The 19,579-nt window shown below is 42.4% G+C and overlaps 1 long non-coding RNA gene and 1 pseudogene across 5 annotated transcripts; both read right to left on the bottom strand.

The window, feature by feature from the left end:
* Window positions 1–15,061: 15,061 nt before the first annotated feature.
* Window positions 15,062–17,465, bottom strand: LOC104787365 (uncharacterized). Of its 5 annotated transcripts, none has more exons than XR_015557506.1 (6): window positions 17,078–17,465; window positions 16,750–16,838; window positions 16,457–16,588; window positions 16,214–16,339; window positions 15,834–15,881; window positions 15,062–15,462 (listed from the first exon to the last, which is right to left on the bottom strand). It is a non-coding gene; the product is annotated as an uncharacterized LOC104787365 (long non-coding RNA). The 5 variants fall into 5 exon arrangements; XR_015557505.1 differs by having other exon boundaries at window positions 16,000–16,339; window positions 17,078–17,342; XR_015557507.1 differs by having other exon boundaries at window positions 16,000–16,271; window positions 17,078–17,226.
* Window positions 17,466–18,384: 919 nt separating this feature from the next.
* Window positions 18,385–18,705, bottom strand: LOC147944351 (importin subunit alpha-2 pseudogene; annotated as a pseudogene).
* Window positions 18,706–19,579: the final 874 nt, after the last annotated feature.

The raw sequence follows: 19,579 nt of genomic DNA, 5'->3' as shown, positions 1-19,579 counted from the left end.
TTTTGTAGAATTAATAACTTAAAATTAAAAATAAGCAAATAATATTATAATTTTGAATTTTATGAAATATATATATATATAATCTCCTTATAATTATTTAAAAAACTTTGTATCTTTTTTATAAATTCTGTAATATATGATAATTATCTTTTTACATTATTAATATTTTTTAAAACAAAATATTTATTTTTGTTGTAATCAAATTCCTCCTATTAAATATTAACTTTTACACATGTCAAAATCTGAGATTGATAATTTGACACATGTCAAAATCTGAGATTAATAACTTGACACATGTCAAAATCTTGTTAATGGCTAACTTTCAAAACCCAACTTTATATAATAAGATTGAGAGATTTACTCAAATATCATACAAATTAGCTGATATTACCAATAGCATACAATTCTTTTTTTTAATTACTACCATATTTCAGTATTTTTTTTATACAAATTATAGAAAAAACGTAATTATAAAAAATACCATTACTTTTTAATTCCACATCAGAAAAACGCGTTGCCACGTCGAAAATCAATGACGTGTATTAAATAACTAAGCTGTAAAGCGCTACAGCGGCAATGACGACTGAGATACGGTATGTTGCGGCTGATCTATGAAAATGGCTGAGTTATAAGCAAACGGTGGACTTACGAGCATAATCAAGTCTGGAGTTACGGCTGACTTAATGAAATCTGTCTGATTTATAAGAATATGGCTGAGTTTCGAGCATAATCCTGAGTTTTTATCCGATGGTTGATTTTTCAAAAATTTGGCTGAGTTAGTACTTCGACACAACTCGATTAACTTTCTCCGGCTGGCTGAGTTATTAACAACGGCTTACTTATAGGATGTCATGACGGCTGATTTTTGTTTAAGTGTCATAAATCAGCCATAATGAGCTGGATTAACAAAAAACTTGGCCATTTTACCACTTACTTAGTAGCGAGAGATTAATTACCATAATAGCATGCAATTACGGCCGGTTTATTAAATGATAAGGTTGAGTTAAAGATTTTCAATTGAGTTATGAAATTAAATGGCTAAATTTGGCAATTGTTTTTTGGTTTTTATTTATTGTATTAGTATTCATGTTGCGACTCACTTATAATTTTGTCTTATGGCTAGTTTAATTAGGTTGATATACATGTTTGTTTGGTGGCTTACTTACCTGAAACAACCCTTCCCGTTTTTTTTTTTATACCTTATTTACTAGTGGTCCCATACCCACTAACATCCTAACAACAATCAATAACCGCGGATAACCAAATAAAACAATTCCAATAATAATCCAACATAAATAATCCAATAACATCATAATCCAAACAAAGAAATAACCAAAAGCTAACATCCTACAATATTCCAATGACTTAATCTAGCAACCTAAAATCAGCTAGACTACAATCAATCAAGCCTCTAGAACACCCTCCTCCTCATTGCCTTTGATTCCACGATCACACTTTTCCTTTACCTGCACACCACAAACAACAATTGAGATGCGTAAGTGAGGCCGTCCTCCCATCCACTAGGTTATACACACAAGCATATGAGATCCTCAAGTTTAAGCAAAACAAACAACACACAACAATACATCAAACCAGGAAAAACAAGTCTCGGCTGAGACCAGTGTCGACCGATGCCTCACGGTGTCGATCGATGCTACAAACAATGGTGTCGACCGATGCTAAACGGTGTCGACCGATGCCCTTCCAAATGGTGTCGACCGATGCTTCCTGGTGTCGATCGATGCCTCTTCTGCAGACACGATCTGCGCGAATCCGAACATCGAACTCTCCTTCCCAATCATCTCGAATCTGTCTCAAACTCACCCAATGACCTCGGAAATCACTAGGAATCACAAAAGCAACGAACCCAAGCAACAAAAGAACACAAACAACAAAGAAAACACCCAAACAAGAGAGATCTCATGCTTAGATCAACCATGGTCAAGCACTCACCTCAAGAACAGGAAGATTGGATTGAGAAACGTGGAAAACAACACCTCCAGAAGCTCCCCCTTCGTTTCCAGCAACAGCTAACCCTCCTACAGCCTCAGATCTCTCCAAAAACTCCAAGAACAAACCCAGAAAGTCACAGAAACGTTTTCTCTCTTTTCTCTCTTTCTTTTTCTCTCAAAAGCGGCGACTACAGACAAAATAACACGACCTAGGGTCGTTTTTCCCCTTTTACACACGATTTAGGGATTTTAATTGAACCAAACCGAACCAATCGGCAATTAAAACGAACCCGACCAAACCGGAACACATGGTGTCGATCGATGCCCCCAAGGGTGTCGATCGATGCCCCCAAGGGTGTCGATCGACACCCACACCAAAATTACAAAAATTGGTTCGCGGATGTTACAATTCTCCCCCACCAATATGGATTCGTCCCCGAATCCCGCAATACCGTCCATCTGCCAGGGACCTCCGTGCCACCGTCAGCACGGCCCGCACGTCCCCAGACCGGACTAAACACCGTCAGCCAAGGTTTCCCGTGCCACTGTCGCAACAGCCCGCACACCTCCGACTGACCCTCGAGGTCTCCCTCTAGCCAATATACTCGCATCATAAACACTATTTGCTCATAACTCAGTGCTTCCCCCGTCCGTGGTCGCAACCAACGAATCATGTCGGCTCGCTATCAGGCCAACCGCCTTAAGCTACGGCATCCAGGAAGTCACTCACACACACACTCCCCCCGCTCTCAGGTCGCAACCTTCGAGTCATACCGGCTCACTGCCAGGCCACAGCCTGCAGCTACGGTATCCAGGGAGTCTCACACATCCCGCTCTTGGGTCGTCACCCTCAAGCGCGCTCTCGGATCGTCATCCAAAGCAACATACCACTCCCACTCTCTGGCCACAAAGTCCATCGAGCTATCGGTATCACGTGAGTTGGGCCCGCACGGCCTTGAGCAAAAACAAACACTGATGCCCACGAGTATCTCCCGGCTAGATCTACCTCAACATTTCCACAAAACTTTCCCTTTTTAGAAACTTTCTATTTATGGAAACCTTCCTTTTGTGGAAACTTTCTATTTATGGAAACTTTCCAAAATAGACACCCGAGCTATTTCTCTTTTCCCATGACAACAACAGTCAAACATAAAGAAAAATACTCATCTTATTAATCTCAAAAATGTCATAATCGTTACAATCTCAACGAAATTACATCAGAAAAAGCCAAAAATACAACAACCGGAGCCAACAACCCGCATCCCGAGCACCACCTCATCTTGATACTTAGTCGCACAACCAACCACCCCTAAGCGACCAAATATCAAGAGAGATGGGCTGGAATACTCCGTACCCGCTCCAGCCACGGACTACAACTCGGACCCGGCTAGACAAGCTCAAGTCGCGGTCTGCTTCTCAAACCACTTCTTAAACCTTGCCTTCATCCTCGCCTCGGGCTCCCAAGTCTGCTCCTCTACTCCGTCACAGTCCCACAGGACTCTCATCAAAGGAATCTTCTTCTTCCGAAGTTCCTTGACTCTCCTCTCGAGCACCTTCACTGGTCTCGCCTCTAAAGTCATGTTAAGGTGAAGATCCTCAGGAATCTTAGCCATTAGCTGATCACCCTCGTGAAGACACTTCCTCAGCATCGACTGAAATATCTTGTGGAACGCACGCATAACCTCAGGCAACTCCAACCGGTATGCCACTGGTCCCACCCGCTCAACCACTCTGAACGGACCCATGTACCTCGGACTCAACTTAGTCTCTGTTAATGACCTGTTCGGACCCCGCAACATGGCCATCTTGAGGTACACTCTATCACCAACCTGAAACTCAAGATCCTTTCTCCTCTTATCAGCATAGCTCTTCTGCCGATCCTGAGCCTCCTTCATGTTCAGCCTCAAAACCCGAATCTTCTCCGAGGTCTCCCGAACAAAATCTGCACCAAATATGCTCCTCTCCCCCACCTGAGTCCAACATAATGGTGTACAACACGGCCTCCCATACAAGGCCTTATAAGGAGCCATCCCAATACTAGCCTGGTAGCTGTTGTTATAAGCAAACTCCACCAAACTCAAGTGATCTGCCCAATGACCACCCCAATCCAGCACACACATCCTCAATAAATCCTCCAAAATCTGGATCGTCCTCTCTGACTGACCGTCCGTCTGAGGATGATAGGCTGTACTCATATGCACCTTCGTGCCCATCTCCGCCTGAAATGCCTTCCAGAACACTGAAGTGAACTTGGAATCTCTATCAGACACAATACTAGCAGGCACACCGTGCAATCTGACTATCTCCCTCACGTACTTCTTGGCCAGAACCGCTGCTCCATCAGTTTTCTTGATGGCCAGAAAATGCGCGGACTTAGTCAAACGGTCCACAATGATCCAAATAGCATCAAACGTCCTCGACACAGGCAAACCTACCACGAAGTCCATCGTGATCAAATCCCACTTCCACTCTGGAATGGGTAAACTCTGTAACAAACCACCAGGAACCTGATGCTCCGCCTTCACCAGCTGGCAAGTATCACACTTCGCCACCCAGTCAGCTACGTCCTTCTTCATCCCGACCCAGTGATAGTACCGCTTGAGGTCACGGTACATCTTGGTCGCTCCTGGATGAATAGAGAACTTGCTCGAATGAGCCTCTCTCAGTATCTCCTGCCTCAAATCCTCACCCTTGGGCACACAGATCCGACCATGCACAAGGATAGTACCATTAGCAGAAACCTGATACTCTGCACCCGCAGCCTTAGAGGCATTCACCAGCCCCTCATCGCTCTCCTGAGCTAACCTCACTCTACTCAACAAATCCGCTCTATCAGCTGCCTCCAAACCCAGAGGTTCCTGTGAGATAGCACACAAACTCAATGCACTAATCTCACCTACCAACGCCTCCATATCCTGCTCCTGAGCCGAAGCCACCCGCTTCCGACTCAAGGCATCTGCAACCAGATTAGCTTTACCAGGATGGTAAGCTATGTCCAAATCATAATCCGCTACTAACTCCATCCAACGCCTCTGCCTCAAATTCAGCTCAGGCTGAGTAAAAATGTACTTCAGACTCTTCTGATCTGTAAATACCTGTACCTTCCCACCATACAGATAGGATCTCCAAATCTTAAGAGCAAAGATCACTGCTGCCATCTCCAAATCATGAGTAGGATAATTAGCTTCATGCTTCCGCAACTGCCGCGAAGCATAGGCTATAACCTTCCCCTGCTGCATAAGTACACAACCCAACCCCACCCTAGAAGCGTCTGTATACACAACATAAGGCTCGTCCTACTCAGGCAATGCTAACACCGGCGTGGTAGTCAACATCTGCTTGAGACTTGCAAAACTTGCCTCACACTCTGGTGACCACACAAACGGACATCCTTCCCTGTAAGCTTAGTCATCGGCTGAGCCATACTCGCAAAACCCCGAACAAACCTCCTGTAGTAACCTGCTAACCCCAGGAAACTCCGAATCTCAGTGGCACTCTGCGGCCTCGGCCACTCTCTGATGGACTGAATCTTCTCTGGATCCACTGAAACTCCCTCAGCTGAAACAATATGACCCAAGAACCCCATCTCATGCTGCCAGAACTGCACTTACTCAGCTTAGCAAACAACTTCTGCTCCCGCAGCTTCTCCAAAACTGCTCTCAAATGTACTGCATGCTCCTCAGGACTCTTAGAATATACCAGGATGTCGTCGATGAAAATGATGACTGACACGTCCAGAAACTCTTGGAACAAGTTGTTCATCAATCTCATAAACGTAGCTGGCGCGTTTGTCAACCCAAACGGCATCACCACAAACTCATAGTGCCCATATCTCGTCCTGAAGGCTGTCTTCCTCACATCTGCCTCATGAATAGGAATTTGATGATAACCTGAAGCCAAGTCGATCTTGGAGAACCAAGTAGCACCCCTCAACTGATCCAACAACTCATCAATCCTCGGGAGAGGGTACTTGTTCTTCACAGTAACTCGGTTCAAACCCCGGTAGTCAATACACAATCGAAAACTCCCATCCTTCTTCTTAACAAACAACACCGGAGCTCCCCACGGTGAACAACTAGGACGGATAAAACCCTTGCCCAACAAATCCTCCAGCTGCTTCTTCAGCTCTGCCATCTCTGCTGGAGCCATCCTGTAAGGAGCCTTGGCTAACGGCATCGTCCCCGGTTCCAGCTCAATGGTAAAAGGATCCGACCGAGATGGTGGTAATCCCTGCAATGACTGGAACACATCCTCAAAGTCCTCCACAACCGGAATACCGCTAACCGTAGACTTCCCCACTGACTCTGGCATACATATAGTAACCAGATAGGCCTCACGGCCCTTCTCGATCATCTTCCCTGCCTGAACGGCTGAGATCACGAGACTCCCTGAAGTCGGTCTAATACCCTGAAAAACCAACTTCCCTCCTGGACGCTCAAACTCCACTCTACCTCGATAGCAATCCAAATGCACCTTATGCCGATGCAACCAATCCATACCAAGAATAACGACATACAACTCCACTGGGCTGATAAGCAAATACGCTGGCCACGACTCTCCTGCGATCTGAATATCAACTCCTCCAGCTCGTCCAATAACCCTCAGGAACTTGCCTCCAGCAACTCTGACAACTCCTGAACGCTCTCCAGAATCCCCTCTGATCCCCGCACTCACGGCACACTCCGGAGTAATGAAGCTATGAGAAGCTCCAGAATCAAACATAACATGGGACTTAAACCCGCCCACCAACAAAGTCCCTACACAAACCTCATGTGTTGAGAACCTAACACTTGACCACAAACAAAAACAAATATAATCTGAACTATTGAATTGACTAAGTTCGAATCTCAGAAGTTATACCTGTGATCGCTCCTGCACTAGTGCCACCGGGCTACTGAGTCGAGTACACCTGAGTCGTCGGCTCAATCCAACCCACCAGCTGCACACCCTGCTGCACCCCTGGCTGAGCTCCAGCCTGCAACACTGCTACTGCCCTCTGCTGCAACATGGGACAATGAGGCTTGATATGCCCCGTCTCTCTGCAGTAGTAACACACCCGAGTATCTGTCCGCGGCTCCGTCACCGCCCGCTGCTCTGTCACAGCCCGCTGCTCACCTCTCTGTGGACAGCTAGTCACCTTGTGATCCCTACTACCACACCCAAAGCATTTCGCACCCCCGTGCCTCGATCTCTGCATAAGATCAAACTTCCTCTTCTGCCCCTGCGCAGGCTTGCCGCCCTTGCTAGGAACAGAAAGCGGCTGAGACTGCTGTGGCTGCACCGAAGAACTGACCACAACCACCTGTGACCTCAAGTCATCCTCTATCCCAGCTGCAACCTCGACCAACTCTGCTCTCGTAGCATAGCTCCTCACTATGCACCGAGTCCTCAAATCATCCCGCAGAGCCAACAAAAACCTCCGCACCTGAGCCGCCTCTGGCTCCCATGCCCTGCCTGCATACCCCACAAGCCGACTGAACTCTGCATCCAGCTCCCGCACTGTACGGTCCCCCTGAGTCAAACCCAAGAACCGTGCCTCCATACGATCAAGAGCCTCCTGAGGAAAGTACTTGGAGTTAAACTCCCCCACAAAATCTCCCCAAGACATACCCCTCTGCACCCTCCGTGCTGTCACCGAACTCCACCACACACGAGCATCTCCTGACAAGTAAAACACTGCCAGATCCACCCTGTACCGGTCGGGACACCTAAGCGAAAGGAAAATATCCTCCATCCGCTCTCTCCACTCATCCGCTACACTCGGATCCGTACCTCCTGAGAAATACCCTGCTCCCACATGCCGCAGCTGCTCCATCATCCGCACATACTGAGCATCCACTACCTCGGCCCCCGGCTGCACACCTGTCTGCAAACCCGCCACAGGCTGCACCGCTGGAACCTGCCCACCACCCACTAGCGGCACTACCGGATCCTGCCCACCAACCACTGGCGGCACTACTGGATCCTGCCCACCAACCACTGGCGGCACAACTGCTGGAAGTCGCTGCAAAACCTGAGCTAGCAAGTCCATCAAGACATCCTCCCTGCCTGGAGCACCTCCCGCTGCAACCCCCACACCCTGGGCAACACCGTGACCGACACCGGGCCCATCCGCCCTGCCGTCACCCAAACCAGCCTGGTCTCCAGACACACTAGGATGAACCTGTGACTCCGCCACCTCCTCACTGGCCATGCTCTGGGTCACACTCACACTGGCCTCAGGAACCTGACCTCGTCCCCGACCCCGACCACGACCACGCCCACGACCACGACCGCGACCAACAGCATCCTCACCCCTAACCATCTCAAGAACAGAAGGCTAAGCAAACAATAATTCTAATACACAAAAAACACAACTTACCGTGGAATCACAACACAGGCTCGAAGAGGATGTTCTAGGACTTCATGCCACACACAATTGACCAACTCACACAATCAATCATAGCATAGAATCCTAAACATCATCAGCAAAAGCACAATGAACCCTAGACCTAGAACCGTAAGGGCTCTGATACCAAAATGAAACAACCCTTCCCGTTTTTTTTTGTTTTTATACCTTATTTACTAGTGGTCCCATACCCACTAACATCCTAACAACAATCAATAACCGCGGATAACCAAATAAAACAATTCCAATAATAATCCAACATAAATAATCCAATAACATCATAATCCAAACAAAGAAATAACCAAAAGCTAACATCCTACAATGTTCCAATGACTTAATCTAGCAACCTAACATCAGCTAGACCACAATCAATCAAGCCTCTAGAACACCCTCCTCCTCATTGCCTTTGATTCCACGATCACACTTTTCCTTTACCTGCACACCACAAACAACAATTGAGATGCGTAAGTATTATCATAAATACTTAGTGAGGCCGTCCTCCCATCCACTAGGTTATACAAACAAGCATATGAGACCCTCAAGTTTAAGCAAAACAAACAACACACAACAATTCATCAAACCAGGAAAAACAAGTCTCGGCTGAGACCAGTGTCGACCGATGCCTCACGGTGTCGATCGATGCTACAAACAATGGTGTCGACCGATGCTAAACGGTGTCAACCGATGCCCTTCCAAATGGTGTCGACCGATGCTTCCTGGTGTCGATCGATGCCTCTTCTGCAGACACGATCTGCGCGAATCTGAACATCGAACTCTCCTTCCCAATCATCTCGAATCCGTCTCAAACTCACCCAATGACCTCGGAAATCACTAGGAATCACAAAAGCAACAAACCCAAGCAAAAAAACAACACAAACAACAAAGAAAACACCCAAACAAGAGAGATCTCATGCTTAGATCAACCATGGTCAAGCACTCACCTCAAGAACAGGAAGATTGGATTGAGAAACGTGGAAAACAACACCTCCAGAAGCTCCCCCTTCGTTTCCAGCAACAGCTAACCCTCCTACAGCCTCAGATCTCTCCAAAAACTCCAAGAACAAACCCAGAAAGTCACAGAAACGTTCTCTCTCTTTTCTCTCTTTCTTTTTCTCTCAAAAGCGGCGACTACAGACAAAATAACACGACCTAGGGTCGTTTTTCCCCTTTTACACACGATTTAGGGATTTTAATTGAACCAAACCGAACCAATCGGCAATTAAAACGTACCCGACCAAACCGGAACACATGGTGTCGATCGATGCCCCCAAGGGTGTCGATCGACACCCACACCAAAATTACAAAAATTGGTTCGCGGATGTTACATTACCACTACATCAATTAAAAAATGACGTCGGATGCATCCTTCCATGTCATCATCATCAAATGAAATATGAAACGTCTTTTGTACTCGTCTTGTTCTTCACCTTGTTCAAAAAGGATTTACATGTTCTTCACCTTGTTATTCACATCAACAGAGATATCCAAAACTAAATTTTTGAACATCCAATTTGTCATCGTCTTCCTCATTATTCTCTATTTCCGTTTATCCTGCTCTGATATATGATGGATCTGGTTCCATTAATTGTTGTTTCCGGTAATTGGGTAAAAAACACAAATATGTATTTAACACCAACGATAGAGGGTGTAGAGTTGTGCAGATAGATGCGAAAACTTGTTCGATGTAGTATTGTTGTAATACATTTGTTTACTTTCTGTTTCTTCAGCCCAAGCAATATAAATCAGCCGTTATATGAATATATGCAACATTTCATCTTTTGTGAAGTATTATAACTTAGCTGCAAAGCAATATAAATAAGTCATCATGTGAATCTATGCAACCTTTCGTCTTACGTAAAGTATTATAACTCAGCCGCGAAGCAATATAAATCAGCCATCATATGAATCTACGCAACTTTTCGTCTTCCGAGAAGTAATATAACTCAGCCGCAAAGCAATATAAATCAGTCGTCATATGAATCTACGCGACCTTTCGTCTTCTGTGAAGTCCTATAACTCAGCCGTGAAGCAATATAAATCAGCTGTCATATGAATATACGCAACCTTTCGTCTTCCGTGAAATATTATAACTCAGCCGCAAAGAAATATAAATCAGTTGTCATATGAATCTATGTGACATTTCATCTTCTGTGAAGTACTATAACTCAGCCGCGAAGCAATATAAATCAGCCGTCATATGAATTTACGCAACCTTTTTCTTCCATGTAGTATTATATCTCAGCCGTGAAGCAATATAAATCCATCATATAAATCCACACAACCTTTCGTCTTCCGTGAAGTGTTATAACTCAGCCATCAAATCGAATATAAGTCAGTCGGCATATGAATGTACGCAACTGTAACATCCACAAACCGAAATCCCGGTTTAGGGATTGCATGCACTATGTGCATCGGTCGATGCAAGGTTGGTTTTCTCGGATGAGTTTTAAGTTAAATGCTGCATTTTAGGTTAGGAAAGGTGAGTGCATGACCATGGCTTATCTAAGCTTGAGATTTCTCTGATCTTCTTGTTTTTGTGTTGTTTGGCTTGTTAGAACGTTATTAGAGGCTTTGTGAAGCTTTCTTGTGGCTTGGGATTGAGTTTGACGTTTGTAGGAACAAAGATCCGGCGAGAAGCTTCGGGGAAAACGATGCTCGGCATGTGCATCGGTCGATGCACTTTGTGCATCGGTCGATGCAATGCAAGGACGGTGCGATTTGACCTAGGAACATCGGTTGATGCCATGTGGAGGCGTCGGTCAATGCAACTACGGTTTTTGTGTAATGTCAAGCATGCATCGGTCGATGCAACGTGAGTATCGGTCGATGCAAATCATGTGTCGGTCGATGCAATCCCCTGATGGTGTCGGTAGATGCAAGTTAACATCGGTCGATGCAGATCATGCGTCGGTCGACGCAATCCCCTGATGGTGTCGGTCGATGCAAGTTGGCGTCGGTCGATGCAGTGCCTAGTTTGTTTGTTGATTGTTGTTTAATGGTTAGAGTATCTCAATTGCTTGTGTGTATAGCCTAATAGATGGGAGGATTGCCTCACTGAGTGTTCATAAAATACTCATGCATCTCAATTTTTGTTTGTGGTGCAGGTAAAGGCAAAGTGTGATCGTGGAATCAAGGCAATGAAGAGGAGGATGTTCTAGTGGCTCGCTTGGTTGTTGTCTGGCTTGCTAGGTTTCTAAAGTTGAGTCATTAGAATGTGGTTTAGGTTGCTGGTTCTATGATTCATGTTGTTTGGAATATTAGTTTATGGTTTTGGAACTAATAATGTTATATAATATTGGATCATTTGTTATTTATTGGTATGTTTTATTTTCGTTGTTGGTTGTCTGTGGTTAGGTGGCTAGTGGGTATGAGACCACTAGCTTAGACTATTATTATTATTATTATATTTATTATTTATTTTTTTTTTTTAAATGGGTCGGGTCGTTTCAGTTTGGTATTAAAGCCCTTACGGTTCTAGGTTTGGGTTCGCTAGGCTTTGTGTTGTAGATGTTTGGGATTTGGATGTCTTGATTGATTATGTGAGTTAGTCAATTGTGTGTGGCATGGAGTCCTAGAACATCCTCTTCGAGCCTACTGTGTTATTCCACAGTGAGTTGTGTTGTTTATTGTGTTCTAAATAAATTGTTTGCTTAGCCTTCTTTTCATGGTAGTGCAGATGGTCAGTGAGGATGTTGTTGCAGGTCATGGTCGTGGACGCGGACGTGGTCGTGGTAGGGGCAGAGGCCCAATGGTTAGTGATATTGTGGACCAGAGTGTGACAGTTGAGGGTGTTGGCGAGTCGCAAGGTGTCCAGGAGGATTCCATGAGTATGGCCGGAGGGGGTGGTATTGGTGCTCGAGTGGTCGGAGATGCTAGGGTCCCGGGTGTGGGAGTTCCAGCGGGTGGAGTCCCTGGAGTTGATGTTGCGGCATTGCTAGCACAGGTGTTGGAGCGGTTACCAGCAGTGGTACCGGCTCAGGCTCAGGTAGTGCCACCAGTGGTGGCGGAGGAGCGGCAGCAAGTGGCTGCGGATGTGGGAGTTCATGGACGTTATTTTTCTATGCTGAGGGAGATGTGTGGCATTGATACAGTGCGGTTTTTGGGTGGTACAGATCCTACTGCTGCAGATGCGTGGAGGACGAGTGTGGAACGTAACTTCTAGACTCTGAGATGTCCTGAGGAGTTTTGGGTGGACATAGGGGTCCACAATTTGATTGGTGATGCTCATGTGTGGTGGAGATCAGTGGCTGCTAGGAGAGTGCAGAGGGAGATGACTTGGGCTGATTTTGTGGAGGAGTTCAACCGCAAGTACTTTCCAAGAGAGGCATTGGGCCGGTTGGAGGCACAGTTCCTTCAGTTATCTCAGGAGACACGGTCAGTGCCGGAGCTGGACTTGGAGTTCAGTCCACTTCTATCTTATGGAGGTCGGGCTATGGAGTCTGAGGAGGCTCAGATCAGGAGGTTTATGAAGGCTCTTCGTGATGACTTGAGGGTCCACTAAAGAGGACGGAGTTATGCTACGCGTGCAGAGCTGGTTGTGACTGCAGCAGAGATTGAGGAGGATATCCGGGCATAGGAAGTGACGGTTAGTCCAGCGGTGCAGCCTAGGAAGGCTCATCATCATGGAGGTTCTAGCAAAGGCGACAAGCCCATGCAGGGAACAAAGAGGAAGTGGGAGGCTACGCAGAGACCGAGTGGTGCAGGGTGCTTTGGTTGTGGGAGCATGGATCACAAGGTAGCTAGCTGTCCCCAGAGGAGTGTTTCGACGGCAGCGGTTCGTGTATGCTATCATTGCAGGGAGCCTGGGCACATCAAGCCCAAGTGTCCCAAGTTGCAGCAGATGGAAGTGGCAGTGGTGCAGCATGTGGTGCAGCCTGGAGTGCAGCAGGTAGCACATATTAAGGAGGCGCCACGGGTGTACACGACAGTCAAGCCTGGTGGAACCAGTGCCGAGGCGATCACAAGTATAATTTATGGTACTTAAACTTTGTGAATTTCAGTAGGTTCAGATGTTATGTTTTTCCAGTGATAAAGTGTTAGGTTCTCAACACATGAAGTTTATGTAGCGACCTTTTTGGTGGGCGGGTTTAAGTCCCATGTTATGTTTGATTCTGGAGCTTCTCATAGCTTCATTACTCCGGAGTGTGCAGAGAGTGTTGATATCCGAGGAGATCCCGGAGAGCGTATAGGAGTTGTCAGAGTTGCGGGAGGCGAGTTTCTGAGGGTCATTCGACGAGCTAAGGGAGTTGATATTCAGATCGTAGGAGAGTCGTGGCCAACAGATTTGCTTATAAGTCCGGTGGAGTTGTATGATGTTATTCTTGGGATGGATTGGTTGCATGGGCATATGGTACATCTTGATTGCCATCGGGGTAGAGTGGAGTTTGAGAGTCCAGGAGGGAAGTTGGTTTTTCAGGGAAATAGACCGACGTCGGGGAGTCTCGTGATCTTGGCCATGCAGGCTGGGAAGATGATCGAGAAGGGTCGTGAGGCTTATTTGGTTACTATATCAATGCCAAAGTCAGTGGGGCAGTCTACGGTTAGCGGTATTCAGGTTGTGGAGGAATTTGAGGATGTGTTCCAGTCGTTGCAGGGATTACCACCATCTCGGTATGATCCTTTAACGATTGAACTGGAACCGGGGACGACGCCGTTATCCAAAGGCTCCTTACAGAATGACTCCAGCAGAGATGGCAAAGTTGAAGAAGCAGTTAGAGGATTTGTTGAGTAAGGGATTCATCCGCCCTAGTGTATCACCGTGGGGAGCGCCAGTATTATTTGTTAAGAAGAAGAATGGGAGTTTCCGGTTGTATATTGATTACCAGGGTTTGAACCGGGTCACTCTGAAGAACAAGTACCCTCTTCCCAGGATCGATGAGTTGTTGGATCAGTTGAGAGGTGCTACTTGGTTCTCCAAGTTAGATCCGGCGTCGGGTTATCATCAGATTTCGATAGATGAGGCAGATGTGAGGAAGACTGCATTCAGGACGAGGTATGGGCATTATGAGTTTGTGGTGATGCCTTTTGGGTTGACTAACGCGCCAGCAGCGTTTATGAGATTGATGAACAACGTGTTTCAGGAGTTTCTAGACGTGTCTTTCATCATTTTCATCGACGACATCCTGGTTTATTCTAAGAGTCCTGAAGAGCATGCAGTGCATTTGAGGGCAGTCTTGGAGATGTTGTGGGAGCAGAAGTTGTTTGCCAAGTTGAGCAAGTGTAGTTTCTGGTAGCGTGAGATGAGTTTTTTGGGTCACATTGTTTCTGTAGATCCAGAGAAGATTCAGGCTATCAAGGATTGGCCTAGACTGCAGAATGCCACAAAGATCAGAAGTTTCCTTGGTTTGACAGGTTACCACTTGAGTGTTATCATTCTCCACCAGATGACTAACCAATTCTCTAACACTCTGTTCCACCCCTACAAGATCACTTTCATAATTGTGAGGAAATGTTTGTCGGATCTCTCTTTCCTCTCTTTGTCTGTCTTGCAAATATAGAGAACAGCCACTTACACTATTTCACTTTAGATTCTTACACTGTCTTTGTCTATTTCACTTGTATATTAGATGTCTTTTTCTTTCTTTCTTACACTATTTCACTTTAGATTCTTACACTGTCTTTGCCAAAATGAAAGTATGTAACTGAAGAAATATAATTTTCAATTCTTACACTGTTTAATTGCCGTGGGTATATACAATATTATTATATATGTTTGTAATGGTTTTATCGGAATTTTTTCACTAAAATTACATAAATATCTTTGCAGGGAATTTGCAAAGAATGTGTTATAAGTACATATTATTAAGTTTAAGTAAAGCATGTGGGATTTGTATTACCAAATTCATCTAAAAGAAACACACATGCAGCTAATATACTTGGCAAGTGTTACTTGCATACATCATGAGAAAACAAATGCTCACAAAAGAAGTGGAGCTTTTACATGGCTGTCTGATCACCTTCACTATTTCTACTTATCTGCTTCTCTTCTACTGTATTGTTCTATTCAAACTTTCTCAATTCTTCTCATGTTTATTCCTTCTCCATATGTTGCAGTTCAATAGATGATGCACTTTTGTGGATCAGAACCACCAAACCCATAATATAATGTTAGTACAACTGTACCTGCAAGAAGAGAATCAAAATATACTACTTTATTCTCGCATTTAAATTTAAGAATTGTTAGTTAATTTACTAACACCAATTTACAGACAAAAACGAAAAATCATAAAGATCAGATTGTTCTACAAATTATTCAAACAGTTAAACTTATCATTTTATTGAACACTATGGAATAACATACACAAAAATCCATGAATAGTATTGTGAGCACCAATTAACAATTTTTTCTGGTTTTATATATAATCACACATTCACACGCTTGCCAAGGAAATAGATGACAGCCCTTGCTAATGATACAACATACATGCACAATTAATTTAGTTTTTATACAACAAACTAATATAAGAGGTCAAACAGTAGAAAGAAGAACTCACTGTTGCATGTCATCGTCTCTAGTATATTTGCATATCTTAGTTTATGTTCTGCAACAAAAGAGGTTAGTTTATGTTCTGCAACAAAAGAAGTGTGTTATATGCAAGCTGGTTACATGGCCAAAAGTTTGGATAATTTTATTAGTCAATAAAAAAGAAAAACATTTACCTTACTTAACTTCTATTTTGAGCTCATAAAAAGAACCTTTAGAGCAACAATGTGATTTATATGTATCATATTTGCAAATATGTGTTAGATAAGTAAAAAGAAAACAATGAAGGATCTCAAATTAGGGATCGTTGGCATTATTAAAATTGATATTTTGCTCATTTAAAAATCAAAACCATTTGAGAAAAAAAAAAAAAGATAGATCGAAAATTACCTATTTCATACCGATGAATAGAGCTCATAATGACCTCTGTTCTGCAAAAATAGGATTACTGAACAAATAATAATGTATGATTAGCTTCACACTTTCTTTTGAGAATCACACACTAATAATTCTGGACTGCAAAACAACCATAGTGCCAAAGTCAATACCGTCTCCGTCTAGAGAAAAGATTATATAAAACCTCAAGCATGAAGAAATGAAATATAATAAAAAGGGTGTGTCATTCGTAATCACCATTATCTCCTTTAGTTTCAAACTCATATCTCTTCTGATTAGCATCAATTTCAGCTCTCATCATCTCGAGATGCTTCCCACGGTTTCCTCGGTCTCTTCATTATACATCTGTTCTTCACTTTCTTCTTCTACCTTCAAATTAACAACCAGCATTTATCGCTTTTCTAGTTTGTAGTTTCTAGAAACATCAAAGGTGAGATAGTTGTGCAGGAGAGTAAAGTATTTGATCTAGAATTATTTGGGAAAATCCAGTCTATGATTAAATCTTAGATTTGAACTGTTGCTCAGATTACCTGGTATGCTCTACATGTACGCCAAAACCTTTTTTAGGCCATATGCTTCAAATCTGACTCTGTATAATCCCAACAGCTGGAGTAAACTCCTACTCATATAACATTCACAAAGCAAAGTTTACAGAAAGGATCGAAGGAAAAACTCACAATCTTATACTCTATAAACAAAAAAAATTGAGAAGGTGATTTTAAATCCAAAGAACGATATTAAACCCTTTTATTCTCCAAGAAAAATATTTATATGCAAATATAAGATCGAGGAAGTAGTGTTGGTCACTTGGTCTCAGATCTTAACTTTGTCTTGTTGTACGCTGTGATGAGATCTTACCTTTGTCTTGTTGGTAAGTTGTGATTATATTGTTTCCTGAGAAGAAGCGCAAAATCGCTGTGACGTCTCGTCTCAACCATGCCTCCAACAATCTCTCTTCTTCAACGATGCGGCGTCTCAATGTTTAATAATCGAGTCTCAATGTTTATATCTAGGGTTATATCCAAAAAGGGTTTCAATGTTTGATGTAGGATCCGATTAAAAACACGCGGGTCTTCTTGATCCGGCGAATGATCCAACAAAGAGGATCCAATTTCATAGAGTCGGGTCTGTAATTTAAGAATTTCGGGTTATTTAAGAAATAAAACCCGATTCGATTACCTTTAATGTCTCATTTAACTTTAATGATATTGTTTTCTGGTCATTGATGTTGGAGGCATTTTCGTCCAAAAAGAAATTGTACTTCTCTTTTACTAATATAGAGATATGGCGGAGAGATCACAATCTAGTCAAGAACGATCCAATTTGGTTAACTAAAGTTTTCATTTATTTTTTCTTTGAAACTGACTTTAAATGTCACTACTCTAAAGCTACAGTCTGCGTCTCCTCATCTTCCTTCAAGCCAATATTTCTCCATAATTTTTACAAGACATATATCTAACCGTTGTCATAGTTCTTAGACCATCTCCTATGGTTTTCCCTATTTTTTCCTCTATAATATAGACAGAGCCGGTGATGAGTTTTTAAAGGCCACATGCCTCAAAAAAGTTAAGACTGAATTTAAAAGGCTGGTTAAAAAATTTAAGGGCTAGTTTTTAAAGACCACATGCATAACAACTTTACCGCTAGACTAACGACATTACTTTGAAAATATCAGCCAAAATATTGTATAAATAATTTACGGCCGCAAGCACAAGCTTGCTTTGCTTGTACTCTTGGCCGGCTCTGATCTCTATAATAGAGATGAGTTTTACTCCAATAGTTTTCCTTATTTATTCCTTTATAAAAGAATATTCTAAATAGTGACTATATTTATTTAACAATTAACACCTTTTATTTATAAAAATTGCAAACTAACCCATTTTACTTTAAATTTTGTAACACTTTCATAAAATTGTCTTTTGCAAATGGTACTCTCAATATTTTAGAAGAAATATTTATACTTAAATTTATATTATTTGTTCTTAAAAATACTTATTTTATTTATTTTGGTCATAAATAAAAGAAGTTAAAGATTAAGAGAACTACTTTGCAAATAAAATAGTTCAACTCTATTTATAGAGGAAAAAATAGAGTTCCTCTATATATAGGGAAAAAATAGCAATCTCTATTATAGAGGCGAAAATAGAGATGAATTAGAGCAAAAATTACTCTATAATAGAATATAAAGGCAAAAATAGAGGACCATTAGAGATGCTCTTAAGGTCTTCTATCTTGTCAATCAGCTGAGCGTAATGGTTCCTGTCCACTGTGTTACCCAAGTTCTTCTCTTCCTCTCCCACCTTTAAAATGTTCTCCAATGCGGTAAGGCAGAGAATTATGATTTTTGGATCTAGACATCCGAGGAGATTGCGTAATGGTTTTATGTATCCTTGCTCTACAAGGTATTTGATCGGTTCATAAGAACCTTCAGAAGCTGCATTTGTGATTGCCCATGCAGCTTCTTTCTTAATGTCAAAATTCAGCATATTGAAGCAGCTTGACCAAGGGGGCAATCAAATTAGCCTCTATTAAACCTGGATCTGTTCTCGTTTCACAGTGATGTTTAAAATCGTCCAACAAACTTCCTGCTTTATACGTTGCTTATAGTTTTGAGTTAGAAGGTTGGCAAGAAAGGGCAGAACAACACTACTGAAAAATGGTTGGCTAGTATATATCGTTTCTTTTTGAGAGAAAAATAAACCATCATATCATCCATATAGTAATAATAAAACGCATATGCCATGATTTGAATTTTTTAAACAATTATAAATTATATTATGAAGAAAAATTGTAACGGGTCAAAGTTTTTGATTAAATAACGGGTCGGAATTTTAATATTGATATCCAATTTCATACATTTCTTTTGTTAAAATGCATCATTTTATGTAGTAAAATAAACTGAAAATATTTTAATTTGAAACATTAAAAAATATTTAAGTTGATATTTTTAAAGAATATCAGAAATATTTCACACATCAAAAAATATTGTACACACTCTAATTTTTCTTAAAAATATATATATGTAAAATATTTTAGCACGGATTAAATATAATGAGTTATATGATGAAATGAATTATGATCTTTATAACAGACCGCAGCTTAAATGTAAATGTTAAGGTTATATAGTGAGATGGTTTAAATAAGGTTTGACACCTCATGTTTGAAAATTTGATTATAAAACTTTATGGGATCATTTTCTCCACATGTTGTAATTGACTAATAACATTCGACATAACTCAATAGTAACTAATATTTGCAATTTTATAATCAACTTACTCAAATAATCTAATACTATAAAATATTTTGGTGTTAAAAACATATTACATAATTATAATTAAATTAAATTTCTAACTAAAATTG

This window comes from Camelina sativa, chromosome 5, assembly GCF_030686135.1.
Source record: "Camelina sativa cultivar CO46 ecotype springtype chromosome 5, ASM3068613v1".
NCBI lineage: Eukaryota > Viridiplantae > Streptophyta > Magnoliopsida > Brassicales > Brassicaceae > Camelina > Camelina sativa.
The sequence above is the reverse complement of the archived record's forward strand: the minus strand, read 5'-3'. Positions and strand labels throughout refer to the sequence as shown.